The 21483-nt window shown below is 39.4% G+C and overlaps 1 protein-coding gene across 10 annotated transcripts in view; it reads left to right on the top strand.

Annotated features, from left to right (window-relative positions):
* Positions 1–21483, top strand: part of SORCS2 (sortilin related VPS10 domain containing receptor 2) — a 575679-nt gene that overhangs the window by 161597 nt on the left and 392599 nt on the right. The window lies entirely within an intron of this gene.

Genomic DNA, 21483 nt, shown 5'->3' with positions numbered 1-21483 from the left:
TAAATTTAAATGCTAGTGATCTTTGTTATCAGCTTATAACACTGTTAAAGTCAACCCAGTAATGGGGTCCCAGACTGACAGTGTGTCTCGGCCTTTTCCACTGAACGGCACATAACCTGAGTGGCATCTGAAATCCACAGCTGGATTCTGTAACGCTGCATGGTCCAGGCTGATCTGGTCAGAGTTACGCCTCTACAGCTCTGCTCAATCAAGGATGGCCAGGGAGTGAATTCATCCACCTTCCTGGCTCCACAGGGCAGCAGGTTACTGGGAGGCTGTTGCTCTGTCCCTGTGCCCGCCTTAGGTAAGAGATATTTGACTCTTGGAGCTGTGTAGCAGTGAAGGGGCTCTGACCGCTTTCGGGTGCCTGTGACCAGGCTGGCCTCAGCGCACAGTCCTGGGAGAAGGTTTTCCTGGGAGCTCTGGGCACAGCCCTGTGTCCTCGCTTCCCCTTAGTCCCTGGACTGTGAGATCCCCCAGGACAGGATTGCGTTGGCCAGCACGCTGTTGCTCTGGCCTCTCCGGGAACCTGTTGCTTCTCCCAGGTCGATGTGAACAAGAAATAAGCGTCCAGCTCTGTGATCGTTAATCCCAGACCAGGCGTTCCTTCATCATCCAGCAGCCCAAGTGTGATCTGGGGCAGCGCTGTCAAATTAGCCAGGCAGCGCAGCGTGAAATCTGTGCTGGCTCTGTGCCTGATGCTGGAAGACAGATGTTACCTGATCCATAGGGGTGATTGGAACGGTGCAGGAGGATAATACCTGAGCCAACATAAAGCTTGACAATAGAAAATCAACTTTTGAGCCTTTGTTCATCAGATTTGAACTGTCAGGGTGAGTTAATACTGATGCAGTGCTTGGGTGTTTTTTTAGAAGCCCTCAGGGTAGCTCTGCTGTAGTGTCAAACTACAGCCTAACTCTGATTTAGCAGCTGTTTATGTAAAGCGGGTGGTGAAACTTTGAAAGAAAATGAGTGGTTAATGTCCTCGACTGCTTTTGAAACCCTACCATGAGAGAGGTTTGCATGCAGTGAGCGCGGCAGCTCTTCCTAAGCAGCAACTGGACTCAGCTCATGTTAATTTTAGACTTAAAGTAGGGAGTCGGAGGCTGGTTACTGATGTGCCGTCTGTATACAATGCCATTAAATGAAACCAACTGTAGATGAAGCTCAACTAGGCACATTGCTGAATACTTTATTTTTCTTTCGTAGCTTTAATTTTTTTTTTAGGAAACGTTACTATTATTTTGAGCTTGTTTGTATTTCTTTCTTTTTTCTTTTCCACAGTGGGAGAAGGGGATTACAGTAAAATGAGTTTTTCCTTCACATTGTCAGCAACACCATTTGCCATTTTAAGGGCAATGTTTTTAGTCCAGCAATGTGTTAGATATGTTCATAAAAGAAAGGAATGCTTGGAAATATGGCTTTCCTCCAAAAGAAAAAATAGCAGAAGTGCACGCTATATGGACTTTTGTGAGGAAAATCTTGTTGTAAATTGGTGCAAATTATATGCACAATTTTAAGAGCTGTTTAATAGTTTTCAGCTAGTTAATACTGTCACTTCCAAATCCTGATCAGCTGCAATGAAGCATCATTTCAACAGATGACAATTTTACAGTCTGCAGAAGAAGTTACTAGAAAGTCATCTCTGTGCAATAGATGTTCATAGCAGGATCTCACTGGTACAGATAATTTTTGTAAATTTTAAGGCTTATTCTTTACAGTAGTAGTTCATTTTCTAGGCTGAAACTACAGTGACTATCAGAACATTGTCTTAAGGATATAAATTGGTCTTAAAGGATAAGTTGAGGAAGGACTCCCTTTTCATGGTGCAGTGTACTATTGCAAGGTTACAACCATTAAGGGGAAAGTTCTTGCTTTAACATACCTTGCTTTATCCTCTTGGAGACAGGCTATCGTTAGCTTTTTTCTAGTGTGACTTAGAGTACTTTGCAATTACCACATGTTACAGAAGTAGAATATATCATATTATTTGAGATTCTTTTAAAATATAATCTATGGGTATGCTGAACGGCTTGTGGACAGATGACTTTTAAAAAGTTTTTTTTCAAGCCACCAATGCTTTCTGCTTAAAATGAAATTGTCTGGTTCAGAAAAGGAGATGCAGCTTTAACAAAGTATAGGGGTTTTGATATATTCATGTAGAATCTGATGGGACTTATTCTGATGCATCACAATGGACTGTATAAGTGATCGCATTCATGTAATGGGAGATATTCATATAAAACTGACTGAGTCTGTACAGAAGGAAAGAAAAAAGAATCCGAATTTTGGTTTTGTGGGAAGAATTTTATCTTAGATGCAACTGCCAGTCTTATTCTTTCACACGGAGACATTCTTAAAACCAGAAATTCATCTATGTAATGAACATACAGTCATCCTTGTGGGGGTGAGAATTAGATCCTGAAATGAAGTGTCTGTTTTAACGAAGTGTCTGGTTTTTTTTTAAAAAAAAAAAAAAAAGAGCCCATGTTACCTCTAATATTTATAATATTTACAGAAGCATGACAGAAACAACCCCAGAGCTTATCCAATTACACTTTAATGCTGTAAATAGATTTGAAATATTGGGTGCTTCCAAGGTGCTACAGGCATGTAGGAGATCATCTACAAAATTCTTGTGTGTGTAACAAAAGAAATCTTAGTTGAGCATCAGTTAAATGGCACTCTTCATTACATTAAAATTCAGTCATGTTTGAAGAATTGACTCCTGCAGTAGGAATATCAGAATTAAAAAATAGACTAATAAAAAAAACAACAAACAAAACAAAAAAAAACCCCAACAAACCACCCTTGTTGCAATGCATTTTTTCCTTTAATTCTAAATTGCAGCTGATCAATGACGTTGGCTAGCCCATGGTATGAGTGGAATAAAAGTTGGTTTGGAACAAATTACTGCTGTCTAGGTCAGCAGCACAGTTGTCCTTTAGAAAATGAGCTTCAGGAGTTGAGCCCTAATTCGATGAATACTTGGTATGTGCCTGGGTGCTTTGCTGAATCATGGCTTCTGTGCTGGAAGTACAGGGCTAGATCCTCTTAATTTGAGTCCTCTCTGGGCTGTCGCAGAGTTTTGGCTGGATGGGATTCTGCTTCTGGGAATCCTGCGCACTTAGACTGAGCTTTTTTTGTTGAGGGAACGTCTTGTGCACTAGGGAACTATGTGAACTTGCCTGTCCCTGCTGTGGCACAACTAATATATTAAACTCCTTTTGTTAAATAGAAGCCTGTGCTTCCTAAAGGTCATGATTTCAGTCCCCTTTGAGCACCCTGCACAGGGTGGTAGGGAAGGGTCATTTTAAGTTTATGATGAGCGTTTGAGAAAGTCACCATTCAGGCTTGGAAAATGTTGCTCACGCAGCTGAACAAGTCCATGCTTGTTGCAGCGAGCTGTGGGCACTTGCTGCAGCTGCATCACTTTTCTTAGTTTTTTTTTCTTAAGCTGTGGGTCCTTTTCCTCTGAAAGGTTCTGAGGTCTTCTCTGTGTGTTTGTGTGCAGTTTAACAATAAAAATACTTTGTCAGTGGCTTTTGGTTGTTTTGGTTTTTTTTTTGATTAGCAGCATTAATTAAGACAGTGATTCATAACATTTTTGGCCATTAGCCTCCATTGTGGTTTTCACAATATACCATTATTTTCTTTCTTTCTTCATAGTGGGCTACTAGCCCAGACTCCTTCCCCTTCTGCTGGAGTAGCAGCATGGATTTAACAGAAATCTCTCTGGGCTCAGAAAGAAAAGTGACTCATCTCCCCTTCCTCATCCACTCATGTACATCTTAATAAAAAGAAGTTTGTTTAATCATCTTGTTATGAATGTAGGGTATAGATTCAGCCTTGCCTTTGCAGTCTGTTTAATTTTTCATTTAAGCTAATGTGTTCCAAAGAGTTAATGTTATCTTAGTCAAGTGAGGGCTCAGGGCAGATCCTGCTCACTCATCCTGCTATAGCAGCCCTGCTGACTGGTCTGGCTGCTCCACCTCATTGCGGTAGGAGATGTGAAAGACGTGCTTTGCAGCTAGAGCCCTGGTCGCTCTGGGAAACCAGGCACCCTAGCTAAAAATAGTCTCCTCTAAGTTAGCAGCTTTGTTTGTGAATACACAGGCATGAGAAGCTGATTTGGGTAATAAGAGATTCTCATGGTAGACTGGGAACCAGGGCTATCTGGGAAGAGACAGACAGGAGAAAGACAGAGATGACAAAGATGTCGTGGTTTTAATCCTAGCATTGCCGGTCTATGGAATGCTTGATGTTGCATCCTTTAATTTTGCTAACCACTGTGTATTTACATAAGATCTCAGTCAAGGTCAGAATTTCATCCCACTAAATGCTTTACGCATGTATGAGAGAAAGTGTTTATCTCAAAGACCATAAAGTTTTAGCAAGCCAAGAACTATGTGAGGAAAACAAAGAATTATTGTATCTTTACTCAGCTCATGGGGAGTTAAGGTGAAGGAGACTTCCTTAAGAGGTTGAAAACTTACCATCAGAGGAATTCAACCTGAATTTTTGTGTTCAGGATGTGAGCCTTCGGACCAGTTCCCCTCTTCTCCTTATTTCCTGTGACTTGGCTGCTTCACCCTCCCTCTGCAAAGCTTTCTGTAACCCTCCCCGTCTTTTCACTTGTGCAGCTGAATTGAACTCATCCTACTGCCTGGGGGAATCCCTCCTCTGTGGAGGGAAGCTGTATTCATCGGTGTCTTATTCGCAGGTGGAACCAGCTCATTTTGTCAGCTATGGAAGATTTTCAGCTAGATGATCTGTGGTACAAGGAAGGAAAATAAAGATGGGGGTTGGGAAATGCAGTAGATAAAGGCTTAAGTGGTCAGAATTTAAATCTTAAATTGCCAATTGCATGGCTGGCTAGAAAAAGAAAATGTGGGAAGAAAAAGGAGGCAGTAAACATGATGATTAAGTGGATCTTACTCAGAGTAAATTATAGCATTCCTGAATGAAAGTCTTCTCTTTAACAGAGAAATCATTAAATGTTAAACTCACGCTATTATTTGTGTTTCATTGGGTAGACTTGCATGTGCAGAAATATCCATTTTAATTAGTGTTGAAAAGAAGTCTCGTGTACAGAGCACTGCCTGGTAGGTATTTTTGTACTCTCGCTCAGTGAACTCATTTTATATGATGATGATTTCCTCTAATTTTTAATTAACATGTCTAAGTTAGAGTTGGGGAGAATGATCAGTATTTCATTAACTGCCTCACACTTGGAGATCTATGCAAACCTAATTGATATGGTTGCTACAGGGTACTTTGTCAAAAAGAGCTGTCCTGCCGCTACTTTTCTCCCCTTACTTTTCAGTGATATGAATTTGAGTGAAAGGCACACTGCCACAGCATATAGTTTTACCTCTAAAATGACAGCATATGAGGTGGCGTTGTATTTCAATGCAATGTTTCAGCCAGAATATTTCAAAACATTTTATAGACTGTGTATCGGAAGATCATTTGCTTATCACTGGTATATAGTGCCCCCCCTTTGTAAAGAGTGTATATAGCAGTGCTTAGGAAAAGAAGTGAGACTATTTCTTGCTCCTTCTCTGGGGAAAATTATTGGCTCAACTCTAAGCATCGCAATTAAAAATATACTTGCTAGTCTATAATGAATACCTCTAAATTCATAATGTTTAATATCACAAATTATTAAAGCTTATTGCTGATACTTATTGATTTATTTAACCATATATACAAATAAATTATAGTGTCTCACTGGAAAAAGTGGTTGAGATGCGTGAAGGCAGGATGGTCTAGTGGTAAAGGTGCTGTGCTTGTGAGGCCTCTGCTCTGCCACAACCTGCTTAATTACTGGGACCAAATCTCTGGGTACAACTATAGATGTACTAAAGAAAGTAATTTTGGGTGAGGAAGAGACTGTTATTACTCATGCTCGTTAGTAAGTGAATATACTCATACTACATGTTTTTCAAGGGGTTTAGGTTAAGCTGTAGTTGTAACTATATGGTTTCTGTTGCTATACTGTGATAATGAGAAAGGAGAAGAAAAGAGCAAAGGTAAAAAAGAACTGAAACCTAGTAACGTACTCGGTACTCTGCCCACAAATTATGCCATGAAACTGAGTTAGAGATTGTAAAGTCTGAGTAGAAATGCTATCTCTGAACTTGCTTTATCTCAGGAAAAACAAGCCTTTTTACTGTCTGCTTATCATAGTGAGAAGAGCTAACTGCAATAGCAGTAGAATTGATATGTTATAAATTATTCAAATATGTTTTTATGAAGCCATTATTAAAGGGAGAATAAAAACTTCATTTTCTTCACAAAGCGGTGAAAGTGATTATGGTAATATAATATACTTGGTTTCTTTTAAAGTTTTGGACATGAAAATCTGATCAAGAAATCTTTTGTCTTAAAATATGATATTCACATGAGATATTAAGGCACATGAGATTAATTTAAAAGCAATCCATGTGGCATAGAATTGCAGAATAATTGAGATTGGAGGGGACATCTGGAGGTCATCTGGTCCAGCTTCCTGCTCAAAGTCGGGCTTATATCAAAAGTGAGATGAAGTCGTTAAGGCCTGGTCCAGGCACGTTTTGAGATCTCCAAGGGCGGAGATTCCTCAGCCTCGCTGGGCGACCTGTCCTAGTACTTAACTATTCTTATGGTGAAAATATTTATCCTTTTATATCCCACTGGAAGTTATCCTCCAGCTTGTGGTTTTTCTTTTCTTGTTTGAAGAGTCTGTCTCTTCTCTTTAGATAGTCTTCTCTGCTTCACTGGGCAAATGGAGCTCCCTTACTTTTCCCTATCTGTCCTGCACTTCAGCTCTCTAACTGTGATCCTCTGCTGCACTCACTTCAGTCTGTCAATCTTTGTTGCAGCAGGATCCCCAAAATGGACACAGTATTCTAAATTTTGTATGTAGTTGTCGATACGGAGTTGCTGAATGATAAATATCAATGGTGGGATCCCCACAATTACCTGGATGTAAGTTTATATGCCAGACTTGCCATGAGAAGCCGAATGCGACCTGGTAGGATAAGTTACATAAATCTCTGTCTTTGCACCTTGTATTCCAGTTTTGAGAAAAAAGGGGTAGGAGAGAAACCCATTTTGAAAGAAGAGAGGAGGGTACGGAGTACTCGGTTATAATGGTGATATTGAGTACAAATTCTAAAGCTTCATTTTCCTGGAGAGGTGACAAAGAAGTGAGTTATGGAGAGATGAGTGCGGGTATGTCTTTTGATTGGAGCAAGCACAATGCAAGCCGTCAAGCAAACTGAAACACTGGAGCCGCTTTAGTGCTAAGCATGATGTAACGCAATGAACAGTTTTCTTTATTAACTGTTTCCGGTTCTGCAATTAGGAACGTAACCCATTGCGTTATGAGAATAAAATTTATTTTTCCTGGTAGGCTTAATATGACAGTCGGAACACATGGTGTTTCCTTAAAAGCTGTGAACTCAAATGATGCCTTAGTGTTGAAAAAGGGATCTTAAGCGTTAAGAGTCGAAGGCAGGTCTGTCATCTACAGAAGTCAGAGCATGTTTGCCACCAGCTAGAATAGTCCATTTGGGGCAATTTCTTGGGGGTGGATGGGGAGTAATCTCTCTTGGGGGAAGCACTGGCGACTTAATTCACAATTTTGTGAAAACTCATTTCCTTAGTTTCTAGGTTTTAGTTCTGAATCCAGTGCTAGTCAGTATTTCTGTAGTTTCAATACTGATAAGAATTTTGCTGTTAAGTTTGTGGATGGCACGAAAATTGCTCAAACAATGACGGTTGTTAGAAGGATAATCTGAAATGGCTGATTAGATGATGAAGTTCCAGCAAAATTAATTTTGGTAAAGCCAGATGAAAAGCTGTACATCAGGAAGTAACAAAAATGAACGTGAGGCTCTCAGTGTGGAAGGTGGAAGGCTGCTTTGGGAAGCAGTGACACAGAAGTCAGTGTAAGGTTATTGAGGGGTAGCTTGCTCAACATGTACTTAAACTGGATTGGTGTGGCAAACAGAGCTCATGAGGTTTGTTCTTGATGCTGGAATTCCTATCTTTTTTTTTTTTCTTCCTTTTTTTTTTTTTTTTTCCCTTTTCTCCTCTCTCTGTCTCCAGCTGCAGAGTTTTTCTTGACAAGCTTGCTCTTTTCTTCTACAGAAAATCAGTTGGATTCTACTGGCAATTAGCCCAGGGAAGCAGAGACTAGTTAGAATAATTATTGCTGGAGGTGTAGGTGGAGGTCTCCAAAGCCTAAGGCTAAACAAGAGGAGACAGATTAGAAACAGCTCTTTGGAGTCTGAGAGATGAATGATGTCTGGGCTTGGAAAGTTCTTGGATTCTTGGGGAGAACCTGGTGGAGTGGAGGAAAAAATGCTGATTATTTTTGTATGTATCTGCATTCATTTAATCCTCCCTCTGCATGCCCTAATTTTATTAGGCGTTTGCCAAGTGATCTTTCCCTTTTAGGGAAAGAAGAACAAAATGTTTAACATAGTTCTACAACAGCAGCACTCTGCTGGCTTATTCCAGAATCACTTTCATGGAAACCTGTGGAGAGGCTCCTGTAAGCTGTTTGTGGGCTGTCCATAAAGGGTATATCAAGTAAAAGTCAGAAAATTTGCTTCTGGTAGCTGCTGCTGTTCAGGTCTGATGCCTTCACCTCAGAAGTGCCCTCAATTCTAGGGGACGTACTCTGAAGATAAGAGATGAGAGGTGGGGAGAGGACCCACAAAAAATGGTCCAGATACTGGAAAATAAGCTTTATGAATTGAGTTGCAGGGAGACCAGTCATTAATCTTATTAAAGAGAAAAGGTCAAGAGATAATGTGATTGCTGTGTATAAGTACTTATATATGGAGAATATATTTGTCAGCAAGGGCCTTTTAATCTCCGGTACAAGGACATGATAAGATCCCATAGCTAAAGATTGAAGGTAGACAAATTTAGTCTAGAAGTATGCCATCATTACCTGCCTGTCCGCATAAATAAATACTGGAACTCTTTACTAGAGGAAGATGTAGAAGCTGTATTTTTTTGAAATGTATGTAGCTGTATTTAGAGCAATGTGCTTTAAGCATGTTTGAGTTACAGGTATTTGGGCCTGGAAGGGAAGGAAAAGAGGAAGATGGACAGGAAGGACCAGGTGACACCTTCTAGCTTTGGGCTTTGCATCTGAGATGCCTTCAGTTTATTCCTTATGTTTAAGGGCTACTTGAGCATTGTCGTTTGAGTTTTCATAATTGCAGCAAATCTTAAGCAAGCAAGGTGGTGATTATCTGACACCTTAAGTGCATCAATCTGCAGGAGGTCAGGAGAGATACCTTTTTCTTCTGGACACGTGCTTGGCTCTACTTGCAGTCCTACCTGCCCCAGTGCAGCTCCCAACAGGCGTTAAGTTCCTTCAGGAAGTTGAGAAGAGCCACAACCTGGGATGAGACAGTGCCTGAGAAAACAGAGGCAAAGAACCTAGATCTTTGGCTTACCGCCTCTTTATAAAGAGAGTCTTTTCAGGAAATATGATTGTATTTTGTGCTTTGAGGGCCATTTCCAGTGCGCAAAATTGCTGCTGCCTCATAGCTCTGCGGGGATACCATCTTCTCCTTACTCCTGTGTTACAGGCAAACATTCTTGACTGTGGCAACTTGGCCACTGTCCTCCCTTCCCAATATAAGAGCAAAATATCAAATTAATCACTTAAAATAAATCAGAATATCATGCCTGTTTCTGATGCATAAACCTTCAGGAACAATCATGGGATTTTACACAAAATACAAATCACGTTAGAGTAAGTTAGGCTACAGGTACATCTTAGGAGCTAGAACCTACGTTTTAGTGAAGCTAAGAGCTAGGTTACAAAATGTGTTACAAGCTGTCTGACGTGCCTAAGTACAGAAATAATTCACTTTACAGTAAAAAGGAACCACTGCCAGGAAGTAAAATATTTTTTTTTAAAAAAAACATATATTCTTTTTTTTTTTTAACTTTCTTCAATTTCTTTTTAGTTCAGGAACTAATTATCTTATTTACCCCTCTAGTAAACATTTACCTTGTAGCCTTTATCCACTTGGATTCATTATGAATTCAAGCAGAAAACATTTAACTTTTGTGATCGTTATCTGCCATTACCTGCTATGAAGACCATTATATTTTATGGTATTGAACATTACTGGAATTAAGGTTGTAGTAGCAATTCCTTTAAGAAATACCTATTTCCATGGATTTGCAGCTCTATTCTAAGCATTCTGGAGAGGAAACATTTAGCTACAGGCAGTTATTTAAATTTTTATTTCTGTCCTTTTTCCTTTGGTGTTGAAAATAAAATTTTAAACAGCATCATCTTCTGAACCTATAAAATAAACAGATTGTCTTGGAGGCTTACTGATTATTCCCCCCCACGCCTCGCTTTTGTCCATCCCCCTACCCCTCTTCTAGCTGAAGTGGGATGGACCCTTTTCTCTAGTCTGTCAGTGTGAAATAGCTATGAGAGTCACTGCAAAGCTGAAAGGTAATTAATAATTAAAGACAGATCTGAAGGAATGTATCTATAATGCATTGATTTGTGGGGGGAGGAGTATGTAAGTTGTTTTTTTTTTTTTAATAAAAGAAAGACTTAGCAAATAGTCTTGATTTTAGACACAAATCCGTTTTACAAACTTCAGACTAAGCTTCTTATTAGTCATAACACTGCTCCTGGGTATGAGTTAGGTATTCAGTTCGCAGATCTCTCAGGCCTTGTTCATCTCAGCTAGTCTTGCACAGCCACAGACCATTAGTATTCTTTGCTCTGAGAAAATTTAAAAAAAAAAAAAAAAGGACAGACAACCCTAGGTACCAGGATACTAAAAGCAAAACAAAGACTTGCCTGAGCTGTGATCAGAGACCCTGCACGTTTCCCTAAGCTATTTCTCTTAAGGCATTGAGGAGTAAGTATTTCTTGGGGACTGACAGTTTTCCAAACAGCTTAACCTGCTGAGGAAATGGACACTGCTTGAGTTGGATGGGAACCAAAGAACTGAACTGACTTGTTTGAGCATCTTTTTTTCCCCTTCCTGGTTGATGCATTTCTCTAGTAGCACATTTACTGCCTTTTTATTTTATTCATGGGGAATTCACATTATTTCCAGGTATCTGATGATTCCTATTTTTTCACTGTAGTCCTCTATGTCCTTTACATCCATACTCTGGTCTTCCTCTTTTGTTCAGAATTTTTTTGACCATTGTCCTGTTGTGCCTTATTTAATTAGCATGACTGATTTAGAGAGGCTTGCGTTATGTCTCCTTCCCTGACAAATGCACTTCAGGCTGCTTGTGTTGTGACTTGGGGAGGGGAGAGGGAAGCTGCAAAAAATATCACTTCAGGTAAATTGCTGTCTATTTGTTGTTACAGGATTAAAGGATGCTTTCGCCTTCTCTGGACTAGGGAATATGGAGGGGACTTGATTTCTTTCCCTGCTGATAGGGAGTCAATGCCCTTGGAATTGCATAGGTTTCTGTGGGTAGCTGTCTGCACTGGGTGGCTTGTGAATATGGGTGGGAAATCTCTGGATTGAGCTAATGTCTCCCAGCACTGAACTTTAACATTTATAATTTCCTTCTTCATATAGCAGTAATAGCGATACTGTATTAATTAACTAATACCGTAATGTCTCTGAAAGAAAGCCTGAGCCATTTTGATCTGTATTTTTCTGATATCTTGCACAAGATTTTTTACTGGGGTACCATTCGCATGTTTGACTGTTGAAAGTCAAATTTTAGCTGAAATAAACTTCTGTTTCCTTATTTTTGACACTGCTCTTCCTGAAGAAATGTCACTGATCTCCCATTGGGAAAAAGAGTTCACTGAAGAATTGACAGGAAAAATAGAAGATTTTTTTTTTTTTCCTAAACCTTGATCAGCTTTTGACATGCTTCTGTCTTCAGGAGGTGGCTGACTAATCTTGAATGGATGTTTTATTCATTTTATTGTGTCTACAAAATAAACTTCTACAAGCTATTTCTTGGGCTGGATTGAAAGCATGTTTTCCCTTACGTAGGTGATCATGGATTGACATAATAGGTCTGAGGTCACTTCCAGCAATCTACCTCTGCTCGCTTTCTCCTGTACATTGTGAGTGAACTTGTACTTTAAGAAATGTCTATTTAGAGGGATCTTCAGAAGTGTAAGTTCCCACTATAGGATAACAAAGCTTGCATTATGAAGTATAATATAATTAAGTATAATATAATAAAGTTATTCTCTTTGAGTAGTCTTGTGTCCCTTATAACTTGACATTTAAAGTCATAAATTTGTACAACTACGCGTATTTTGTGGAAAATACAGCCTGACCGTTTCTCCTGTGCACAAAATATATGAGACTTTTGCAAATACTGGTTTTTATCAAAATTGGATGTTTCCCTCCATGAAAGAAATTTCAAGGTCTGATTTACTTTTAATATGTTTAGAATGGGCTTAATCCAGATTCCCATTGGTTTAAATAGACTTTGGATCAGACTCAAAATAAATGCATGGGTATGGAAGGGTGAGGAGGGAGCAAGAAAAACATCCGTTTGCTAACAACATCGAGCTGAAAAATTGCCACTGGGTTTGTGCTGTATCCTCTGCACTCTCGTTATTAGTGCTTTTCTGTTATGGCATCAGTCAAACCCCAAACTCAAGAAAAACAATTTGCAAGAATTAAAAGCTTCAGATCTATTTCTTTGTTTTGGGATAAGGCAATTTCCATCAGAAGACGACTATTGACTTGTAAACAGAGAAGGTTATGCTGTAAGTTTCAGAAATAGAATATAAATGGAGACAGTCATTTACAATAAAAATATAGAACAAACTCATTAGAAAAAAAAGATTGGAAGATAAATAGCCGCTCCAGAGAGATGCTCACTATAATGAAGGACAACGGTAAATGTTATGTACACTGTACAGAAGTTTTAACTGTTTAATAGTGTTAAGCTCTGTAATAAAGTACCCCAGTATTAGACACATCATAGCCATGCATGCCATTTTGAAGAAATGAAATGTGATTTTTTGGTAGTTACAAAAACTAGTCTGCTGCACCTTCTGAGATGATATATAGGTGCATAAATTTCTTCTAACTCTTTCCTCAGATTACCATTTATTCCTTGGTGGAAAGGCACACAAGGGGAAAAATGAATTTTTCCCATATTGAAAATGTTGTCTTTTTGTCACAGTTTATATTACATGACAGATATGACATCTGTGGGATAGAAGTACGTAACTGTACTTCAGACCACCTTGCTCTAGCAAGTGCTGGTGCATTGCTGTAAGGCGTGGGTACCAGTGTTAGGGTAAGTGGTCTTGAATGAATGCAAGACTTGGGTCTGTGAGCATCACGTATTGGAAAAGAAGGTCTTTAAGATTAGTGGCACGCAGAATTTATTTCAAGTCTGTTGATCCTGCTTCTCAGTTTGTCCTCTTTTTGTTGTTTGTGTTTTTGTTTTGTTTTGTTTTTCTCTCTGCCTGGACTTCTTCCACAACTCATTTAAGCACAGATTCCATCCAGGCTTTCTGAGAGGGTCAGGCTGGAAGTGTAGGTCCTTAGCATGATAAATCAATAGGGAAAAAAAAAAAAAAGTACTTTCAAAGGACTATCAGATCTAGATAGGCAAAACTGATCTCCAGAGGTATCTTTTTTTGGTCTTAGGGACTGGTAGATCCTAAAGTTAGTTGGGATAAATCAGAGTGATACATCTCTGCCTCCATTTCCCAACTGTAAAATAGACAGTACTGCTACCTTATGTTAAGGGGCTGTGAGAAGCCTGGAATTACTGCATTTCTACAGAAAAGAGCCATGAGAAAGGTGTAAGTGTTAGAGACAGCTGTTCAAAAGTGTTGTAGGGATGAATCAAAAATATTTTCCTTCCAAGTCTTGTGCTGCTTAACTGTTGTACCTATGCTTATATCTATGAAGACAGAAAAGAGTAGTTCTCATAACATGAAGAAAGAAGTTCTTAACATATTTCAAAAACAATCTGGGCTCAGAGGGGAGAGACCAAGCATGAAAAACATCAGTCTCTAAGGGGGAGAATTTCACATTAAGAGCTTGTTGCTGAAACTGCTTTGCAGCCCTAGCTACAGCCTGCTAAATGCTGACATACAAAAACTGTCTCTAAAGAATCTGTCGAATGCCTAAGTCTTTGCTGGAGTAAAATAAAGAAATATAGACCTCATTTATCAGGGCCTACAATCTTTTCCTGCTTGTATCTATTTGATCTGAAGGTCATTTAAAATGTATTAGAGGTTTAAGATTGGAATGCAAGGCTAATTTGAAACCTGGCTCTAAGATGACCGATTGTGTTAATATTCTTCATACTGGTTAAACTAAAGCATAGTGTCTATGTGACAGGACGGCATTAGCTAGAGATCCAAAAGGATGTCGCATTGCCTGGTGAAATAGCTGTTTCTTTTCACAGATAATGCTGAATAATTCCACTTAGCTTTAATGGCCCCATGGCTCTTAAAGTAATGAACACCTAGGGCAGAGGCGGGGTAAAGAAATACAAAAAGCTGGCGAGAACTCAGTGCTCGCAGATTGGAAACCTCCTGGCTTGGCTTTGCACTGAATGTGGAGAACTCTCCAGCACTCCCCCGGCCCCTTCCAATGTTTTCTCTGACATATTTGGCCCCTGACCAATTTTCCCAACTGCTCCCAAGCCCTTTCTAATAGTCTCCTAACCCAGTTGGATGTTCCCTCGGCTCCTTTACGCCCTTTCCATTGGCACGGATACGAAGTTCTGCTGCTTCAGGGATAATGCTGAAGATAAATGTGCTTTCATCCTTCTTCCTCTCAGAGGGGGTCATTCCCAGTATTTTACAGTAGCTGAATTCTGTTAAAGTCATTTGAGGTGTCCCAAATTTATTCTGAATGTGGCCACAGGGAGCAGATGGGCTTGGCATTTGCATGGGAATGGTCCCATTTCACACCATACTGGGGGCAGTGTGTTGGTGATACCTCTACTGAAATTAATTATTTTAGCAAGATAAGTAGGAATGAAACAGTTAAAATGAGAGGCAGACGTAGAGAGACCAACTTCCACCCAGTAAAAGGGACAGCAAGGGGGAGGCATTGGGCCCAGTCTGTCCCTGTGCGAAGCAAATAGTCCTTGCTGGGAGAGTCACCCATGCCCAGCCCACTGGGAGGGTGATCTGCTAGGGGACAAGAGGACTTTTTTTCATCAGCACTTGAAGTCACAGTCCCAGATAGGTTTTGTGTTAGTCCTGTTTCACTAGGCAACCCCATGACTTTTTTCTTTTTTTTTTTTTTTTTTTCCTTTCTCCCTGCCCCCTCCCGTTTTTGTGGCATTTTCCAGGCCTGATTTTGTCTTTGGAATATGGGGTGTTAAAGTGCCCCTGAGCATCTTAATGCCTTTCAATGCACCACATCACAAAAGGTGCGGAACAAGTTTTGCACCTGCCTATGCTGTGTCTCTGGTCTTCTGACTGAAATATTAATCAGCATCACTCTGTCACTGCCTTGACCTTTAGCATGTTTGTCCTGGCAGTGCACCTTTCAGGTAGGAATGTGCTGTTGTCCCCTTCTGTAGATCATGTGGCCATGTTTATCTTTCTCATTTATAAAGAACAAATTCGGGTACCTACAATATTCAGGAAATATAAAGTCCGGTCCTTATTCATGATAAGAAGGATATTAAACATTCTGACTCTTTGCCTGATCTTGATGCAGCGTCAAAGTCCTTGCTCCCATATGCAGTCTTACAAAGCCTCTTTATGATAGGCAGTTAGGTCTTATTTGAGCACAGTAAGCCGTTCTCAGAGATAACGAAATGTAATTTTGAGGTCAGGGTAGGTTGATGCAACCTCTGATAAATATGATGTTATCTGGTACAATAATATTTAATCGTGTGGTTCTGGTGAAGACAGAGCAGCTGTGAGGGAGAGTAACCAGTATGAACATATCTGCCAACAGCCCTGCGTCAAATGAACAGTTTTCCCAGCTTATGGTATCCTCTACAGATGTTTCCATATGTCTTGCATAATAATGTCTTTTTTGAACTAAAGAGCATAATTATTTTTATATGGTAATTTAAATTAAAAAAAAAAAAGAAAAAGCTCTGGCTTTGAAAAAGGATTTAGTGATGCAGACTGGAAGCTCACTTTCAATTTTTGGCATTTTACTACTGGGCAGTAACACTGCGTGACAGACCGGGAATATTTCACAAACAGCACTTAAAATTTGATCTTTCTTTTCTGGTAGTGAGTATATAATGTTGATGACCAAGGTGAATTGCCTATCCATAGTACTGGATTCCTGAAATATCTGTAAGAGTCAAGATGTCTTACACATGTCGTCTTTGGATGTCAGCTCTGCTTCATCCTGAATTTTCATGGGCATGGAAAATAATATTCAGACAATAGGTTTGCTTCTGCAGGAAGGATTGTTAATTCAATTTTGAATGCATTACTATAGGAGAAAACTAAAGCTAGTCTCTATTTCAAAAAAATTTAAAATTAGGAGTCAAGCCAGACTAGGAAAAAAATATTCTTGCTTCATGCTTTAGAAATTTATTCTCTTGGCATGTTTGCAGATGTGGTTTTAAGAGCTTATCAAATGCTATGTTAAATATTTGAATCTAAAAAATATTCCAGTTGAGTAGAAAAAGGCGATGGCAGAGAACTGGAGATTTTTGTGTCAATGACATTGTTTGGTGATGTTGTTTTGGCCTCTTTGAAAAAGAACAGAAAGTTTAATTGAACAAGTATTTAAAATATTAGATGCTGTTTCCCAAGCGGCAGATTTAATCTAGAATTTTGGGCCCTGTAATTCTGTGGCCTTCAAATCGAGTTCCCATCTGTTTGAGTGAGCGAGCTCTGCATCTGCAGCATCTCCAGAAATATCAGAGCTGCATCTAATGATTATAGAAATGAGTAGCAACATGAATATGTTAGAGTAGCAGTAATCCAGATTAGTTAACCAATTTTACATATGCTTTGATTTTTTGAAGACTAAATATTGGAAGTTACGAACACAGTAGTCCCTATTGTTGTGTTGATGGCTCCGGCAGTACCACCTAGAAGCCAACTTCTAAAACCTGAAGTAACAGCCCAACTGCCTGAGTTGCAAATCGCTGAAGGCTGGAAAATTTATTTGGGAAGCATCTTTATTTATTATATATTTATATTTCCCCCCATTCTAATACTTGTGTATTTTTTGTTTGCCACTGTTGGAGACACATTACTGATCTCGATGGACCTGTGATATGAACGGTTATGGCTACTTTAGCCTTATGGCTATCTGTCTCTCTGTCAAATACGATTGAAATCAGTCAGTGGATTTAGAACTATAAGGTAGGGATGAGCAGCCAAAAGCATATATATACAGTGTACGTGCAGTGCCATCACATAAACATAATCTTCTTAGGAGCTTGCACTGAAAATCTGAGATCAGTTGTTGATGATGTGAAGACTTCTCTTTTTTTCTGATCTTAGACTGTAGGCTCCTGAAAGCAATAGGCTGTCTTTTTGTTCTGTGTTTGTGCAGTGCTAACAGAATATAATCCTGTTCTTGCTAGATAGTGGATTAAATGTATTAGATATCTTAAAGTTACTCTTCTGTATAAATGTTTGCAGGGTCAATGTGTAAAGTACTATATTTAACATGGTTTTGAATCCGGAAGCAATCACAGCCACTGCTTTCAAGACTATGCACTTATTCAGCTCTTGTGGATAGAAATACCTCTTAGAGAATAGGAATTGAGCCATTATTTTGTCTTGCCTTGAATTATGAATAAATTTGCTGTACAGAATTATTACTAATGCTTAAGACAAGTGCACTGGTCCGGTCAGTGACTTCATACACTGTAAGTTCTCTCTTCTTCCAATACAATTTAGTTGGAAGAACTATAAATCTAATTCTTTAAGTCTTTCGTGTTAAGTCATGGGTTGCTTTTATGAACTTTATTACCAGAGAGGAGTAGAAGCTTATACAGTGAATTCTCATTAGCTTTAGTAATGGTCTAAATGTCTCCTTTTTCACCTTTCATCATAATGCTGCAACAGAGCGAACCTAAACGCTCTCTTTCTGTTTACAGTTCTCCCAGTGTGATCAATAGACCTGTGGTAATATACCATCGTATTAATAATCTCTTGGGTTTTACTTTTCTGCTAAGAGTCTTTGTTTTAAATAATGAATGTTAAAACTAGCATCGACATCAGCATGGTGACTGAAGAGCCTGCTGCTGCAAAAGTCGAAATGGCTTGACGGATTGGAGCAGTAGGTGGTTGCCTATAATTTGTTAGGGAGTTTTTTGATTATTAGTTGTCAAGAAAGTTTTGGAAGAACAGGGGGTGGTGGTGATGAGTTAATAGGCTGTGCCTAGAGCATCTTGATTTCCCTGAAATAGTTACAGTTTACAGTGAAATAGTTATAGTTTAATAGCTGAAAAGGTGAGTTCGGCTGCGTTCTTGAACAGAACAGCAGCTTATGTCCCAGTCATACAGAGTATTAAGTGCCTGTTCAAGTGACTCTCAGAAGCACTTCTCTTGATTTCAGTGCGTTCATTCACATGAATTAAATTAAGCAGATGCTAAAAAGTATGCAGGCACTTGAGTCTGTCTGAGCAGTGTATTTCCCTGGTAGCTCTGGCTGCCCAGAAGTGTTTACAGGGTGCTCTCACCTTCTAATAAACTTGGGAAAACACAAAAACTTGCAATCATACTTGAAATTATACCTTTGAAAGGATGAGTCTTTTGCTATTAAACTTCTGAGTAGATGCCAAAAAAAATAATTACTTCAAATCACAAATGGCAGGGGTCAAATACAGCTTAATCCATAAGAATTGCCATGTAGAGAGAAAAAGAGAGATCTGTGTTAGGAATGGTCTGTGAAATAATACATCATGGAAGAAGCATGGGGGGAAAAAAGGATTTTTTTTTTTTCTTTTTTTCATAAGTCAATGTTTATCAAAAAGAGAAGGATCTTAGCAAATCCTTCACTGAAAATGAAAAAAACACCCCAAAGATAAAATGTAAACACCAGGGAAACTGATTGATCTAGAATTCATTCCTTTTTCCTTTCTTGCCCCTCTTAGGTGACGTGGTGATGAAAAGAGAGGATTAAAATGGGCTTCTTTAAAGCCAAAATTTTATTAGGAAATGATTAAAACCACATTCTATCTCCTGGAAGTGAGGGTTTGGTCTTTTTGGCCCAGCCATGCAGCAAAGCATTTTCAGAAGGGAGCAAGAGAAAAGGAGAGGGGGAAAGCGTAGCTCATTCTAACTTTAATTATTCATGGATAATAATATCTGTGGAATTTTCCATTTGTTTTCCCTGTCCATTATTCACTGAAAACTGAAGAAAGAAAGGTCTATATCCAGAAAGGATTTTTGGATCAGAAACTGCTACAACTCTTTTGTTAGGAGAACAATTTTGAGCTGTAACTACCATAACAGTGAGAATCCACCCAGGCAGGAACTAAGTTAGGGAAGTAGGGGAATGGCATGGGAGGATCAAAACTCTCTCTCTGCACCACCCCCCCATCCCCCCAAAAACGGTGGGGGGAGGATGAAAAAGTAGAGGTAGAGAAATTTCTGAACTTAAGGTCTCCCAGCCTGGGCGAATTGACCAGAATTACTGTTATTACTTCCACTGAAAACTTAACTTCCAATGCACATTGTGTATGACTTTTGGAATCCTAAGGGATTTATCTTCCATATGTCCATATCACAGAATATATATCACAGATGTATATTCCATATCACAGAATATGGAGAAATACTGGTCAACTCTGGCTTTATGGAGAGGTCAAGGACTTTACTAAAGCAGCAAGTAATAGAGCACTACTTTGTGACAAACGCTGAAAGTTTTGATTTTCCTTTTTTGCTTTTTTATTTTAAATCTATACTGTGTGACATGGTTGGTGCGTGCCTGACAGGTAGTACCAAAATAAAACAATTTATTGGAAGGAAAAGGGTGAAAATACTGTCCCCTGAATTCTATGCAGGGAACCTGACAGGGAACTGGAGATATGATGCTCTGTTTATTCTAATGTTCCTGAAGGGAGGTGAAGCTGCAGTGTCTGCCAGCTCGCTGCAGAGGGGCAGAACGTGCTGAGATCAGAGCAAGCAGTAGAAAGGTAGTCAGAAAGCTGTAAAGTGCAGTAAGGACCGCGCCTAAGAGAAGGCTGTGGAGCTCAGTTACTGAGCAAGGGATCTGTACCAGACATCCATGTCTTTATTTTGGACCAAAGTATGTGTGTATTTTTACTTGTTTTTACTTAAAACCCCCAAACAACCAAAATTCCAATCTTCGCGCTTCATTAACGTTTTCCCTCTTTAGGGATTGCAGGTAGAAAGGCCTTAGTGGTGTTATTGGTAACACAGATTCTGAGGAATCTGGGAAGAATGAACGCTTAGGGACTTTTGTTTCAGGGCAGTGAAAGCAGAAGGAATACATTCCTTAGGTATTTTTGACCAGAAGCACCATCGGGTGTTCATAGGTCGCTACCACACAACAGGGAATTATTGTTGCCACCTCCATTGACATACTATCTCCAAAAACTGTGGGTGAATTTAAGATGAAATGGTTTAAAATGGTTTCACAAGTCTCCTCATAGAACAGGAGACTGGATGCATTAGGAGATCTCTAGGTAGGCCTATAAATCCATCTTTAAATAAAGAATTTGGTGAGTCTAATTCTCTTCCGTTGCCTACATTTATTTTAGCTATAAAAGAATACCACAAAAAATCTAAATTTATTTTAGCTGTCCGTGACTGATGGTAGTATGAGCTGGCTAAGGATCATACCCTTGATCATTGCTCAGTTGCTGTTGTGCTTCAAGCCTCTCTCTGTATCTACAGGCCACCCAAGCGCTTTCACTAGGACAGCCCTGTGTATGAACCATTGGCTTCCATCCAGCCTGTAAAATGCTTGTAATTATGGAGTGCCATTGAAATGAAATCAGTGAAACAGGGCTATGCTCGTACAAATGACGCAGAGAATCCAGAGATCCCGAAGACCTTTATGTTTTTATTATGAAATGATTCTTCCTGTTCTTTGCATCTGTTTATTAATTGAGAAAAAACACTGTTCTGGTTAGCAGGATCACTATTTAGCCTGAAAAGATGCCCATGATCCAGAGGACAATGCTGTAAAATCTGTTAAATAGCTGACCTACATTTTTTGGACATTGGGATGAAATCCACTGGCATAGTTGAAACAGCGGTCAGCCCCCCCGGCAGCTTCATACTTCTTAGGTTGTGACAGGAATCTGCTAACAGCGTTTAAGAATTCAAAGATGGCTCATTATAGCTTTGTTTTTCCTACTAAGTCATTCTCCATACTTCTGAAATGCAAAATAAGGTATTTTAATTTTTGAAAGAATTTACCAGCCCAGACTGGGAAATAGACATCTGTTTCTCAGAGCTATGACTCTGATTTAGGCACCAATCCTGCGGCATAAATAAGACATCGTGCTGCATATGGCTGCTCCCCAATGCAGTTTGCAGTTACCTGAAAGCCATTCATTTCA

The sequence above is a fragment of the Larus michahellis genome, chromosome 5, assembly GCF_964199755.1.
Source record: "Larus michahellis chromosome 5, bLarMic1.1, whole genome shotgun sequence".
NCBI classification, from domain to species: Eukaryota; Metazoa; Chordata; class Aves; order Charadriiformes; family Laridae; genus Larus; species Larus michahellis.
Note: the sequence above shows the minus strand (reverse complement) of the source record. Positions and strands in the feature narration are given on the sequence as shown.